Source organism: Gavialis gangeticus, unplaced genomic scaffold, assembly GCF_001723915.1.
Source record: "Gavialis gangeticus isolate Ggan-Ray unplaced genomic scaffold, GavGan_comp1, whole genome shotgun sequence".
Classification (NCBI taxonomy): Eukaryota; Metazoa; Chordata; order Crocodylia; family Gavialidae; genus Gavialis; species Gavialis gangeticus.
The window spans coordinates 75,454,444-75,457,968 of record NW_017728992.1 but is presented as its reverse complement, the minus strand read 5'-3'; positions in this window follow the sequence as shown (position 1 = coordinate 75,457,968).

Below are 3,525 nucleotides of genomic sequence, written 5' to 3'. Positions count from 1 at the left end.
TCTATGCCCCACCATTTCAGTTTAGGGGGCATAGAATAAAACCCTGAGATCTAAACCCCTGTCATGTGTAGAAGAGTCCTTAGGAAGGGGGTGAAACAAATTAACTGTCAATCTGGGTATTTCTATGGCATCACATTATCACATTATTTTACATGACCCTCCTGGGTTTATCAGCTTCACTGTCCTAATATCTTTGGCAATTGGATCATATAAAGTGTTCAATGAATTTATTGAGCTTTGTTTTAAAACCAGTTCTTTCTCCACTCTCCACCCTTCCCACTCCCTGTTTTCCTAATGAAAGACTGCTTCAGAATCTCACTCCTTTGATGGTTAGAATATCTTCTAATTTCTAGTCTATTTATACTCAGATTGTATTCATTTATTCTTGTAGCAACCTTGTTTGGCAAGCTAAATAATTTTTGTCACTCCCTCACATTCATGTTCCTCTCACAGCTTCTATTTTGCTTGGCTAAACAAAGCATGCTCTTGCAGTGCCCTCTTGTTAAATAAAATATTCACTGCCCTGATCATTGCATTAATCTTTCTTGAACATGAATGTTGAGAATTATACACAGCATTTCAGGTCAGATCTCACTTGTTTCATGTATAAATAACATTAATGCTTCCATTTCTCTGTAATGGAAATCTCATTTGAAATATTTTAGGATTGCATTTTCATTTTTTCCAAGGATGGATTATATTGGGGACTTCTAGTCATCTTGTGATGGGTAGAGAGACAGCACCTGGTGCTTTTGTCATTGCCAACTTACCAGCTCCCAGTTTGTATAATTAGTCCCCAATGGATTTTATATTATGAATTAAATCCTATTTCTATTACTGTGTACTACAAGGTCATGCAGTTCTTCTTTTGTGATATCCCAGTCCTTCTCTATGTTGGCAGTGCCTCTGAGCATTGTGCCATTAGCACAGTCACTTAATGGACATATCAAATAAGAACAGGCTTAAAGACCAGTAACCAGACAAACATTATTAGTTTCAGGCCAGTAATTTGCCATTCAGCATGAAATGTTGTCTCCTCTTTAGATAGTAGTCTAGTTGGGTTTTTTTTTCCTCCCCACCTCACAATATCCTTGTCTTCTCTGGTTTAAAATACTAAATTTTGCTGTGTGGCTTGGCACCACATACTCAACTGCAAGTTGAGAAAATAATATCTAAAGCATTTCCCTTGTCTAAAAAATTAGTTCTCTTATGAAAAAAAAAATAAGGTTAATCACTTACCACTGGCAAAACCATGTTACATTTTATTCCATTTTCATTCATGTTCATGTCCTTAGTGAATTTTTCCTTCACTGCTTATTCTGAAGTTTTCCATACTATTTAAATAAAACTAGTGTTTCACATTTGCCCCGCTTTAATATAACAGCTAGTCTCCATTCATGTGAAGAAATTCTTGCCACCAGATTCTCAGCTTCTTGTGCCACTTTCTTCATTACTTCCTTGGCATATCGCTACATTTTTTTTATTTAACTTTTAACATACAAAATCCCAATGTTGATTAGATCATTCATTAGGGAAGAGAATATTCTACACACAAAACTATAATAGAATACAACTGCTTTTTGGTTGGTCCAGATATCATTCTCTACAGACCTCCAGTTGCTTATTGATAGAGGCACTCAACCAGCAGCCAACTGAATGCAGATGAGCCTGAATAGAGGCCAAGTTAATTTTCTACTGGGAGAATTGCCATTCTGCTCTACCAGTAGAACTGAACTGCATGCGGCCAGAGTAAGCCTTATAAATAAAGCCAGTGTATTGTTCAACCCGGAGAAGAGAATTGCTCCATTTTTACACATGCATATATATGTTGTTGCTTATGTATTCAGGATTGCCAACTATAAATTTTTGAAAACATAGAGCATGTTCCCAAAGATCATGAAAAAACAGTAATGCCCCACTTTCCTTTCCCTCCAACAACAACAACAAAATTCAACAGCAAATGACCCTTGCTTATTTTACTCCTGGACTTTGAAATTTTAAAGTTTCCAGTTTCAAACTTACCCACTAGCCATGAGGGCTATGAATTTCACTTCTAACTTTCCTAATTTCATTTATCAAAATCAGGAACATTTGTATGTAAACCCCTGACTTCAGAAGCTGAACACAAAACAGTACAAAATTTGCAACAACAGAATCAGCAAGTTTGGCTAGGTTTGTTTTCTGTCATGAATGTAATAGCTATTATTAGCAGCTGTTTAATAGCTGCATGGAAATAATGCACCAGTCACTTCTGCTCAATTTGTGGCATTTAGTTGTGCCAGCACTCCTGGAGCAAGCCTGAACCCCAAGGAGGTTGTTGTTTTTTAAAAATTTAATCTTGGACTGGCTTGTGAACTGGCTTCTGAGCTCTTTCTAAGTACTCAGATCATCTTGTCAAGTGCATATAAAACAGGAAGTTATCTAATATTCCAGCACAGCAAAAATTTCAATTAAACAAGTGCTTGAATCACTCTTTTTTCAACTTTTTAATGTAGAGATTTCATTATAAATAGTTATCAATTTATTATTAATCTTATTACAGTGATTCAATGCTTTGCACAGACAACAAAACAGATTCCAAGACTGTCATACCACTGCACTAGCTCAACCTCCTTCCAGTGATCTTGCATACCTTTTGCGTGATGTCTTCAAAGGAATTCATCCACAGTCACTATTTTCATTTTGGTCATTAAGGGTATGAACGAAAAATTTTTATACCGCTTTAAACAAATTTTCAGATCCCTAGTTTTAACTCATCCAAATATAGGGCTACTTTTCAGCAAAGGCCAATTTGGATACCTGAGTCCTTCAGAGTATCCAAAGGGGCCTGAAGGCCTCTTTGGATACTTAAAGTGCTCCAGAGTATATGGTCATGCCCACCTTCACACTCTCTATACCTGCTCTGGTAAGTGGTTAGAGCTATGTCATATGACACGAGACAAAACCCTGCAGTACCCCAGGGATCCCTTGAGAAAGTGGCGAATTCTAAAGTGGCCAAGTCATTTTAAGAGTAATTTCTTCCACCCAAGCTGTAAAAACATGCCATAATGAGCCAGAAAACTAGGTTTAAGGCATTCACATTGGAACATTTTCTGCACACAGCATGTTATTTGCTGAGGATTCATTTCCCTGAACTAAATTGTGCATTTTTTCTCCTTGGATTTTGCTATCCTGTAAAAGTCAGGTAACAAATAAAGCTCTAACTTTGTTCATTTTATTTACATAAAATTTCTAATATTAAGACATGACTTGGCAATTTTCTGAATTACTGAACTTCTGAATCCATCTACCTTGAGTCACCCATCATTGGCCATTAGGCCACTTTAAAACATTGTGGTGGAGTCCAGTAAGTATTTTGACGTTTTGTTTCTTAAATTTAACTTATTAGCAAATATTTTATACGAATACATTTTATTTAATATATTTGAATGCTCTGTCTCATCAAAATACACACCTCATCCGATCAGTTTTTGACAGCCTAAAATACATAAGTATAAAATCACCAAGGAACAGCAAATGCCTTGT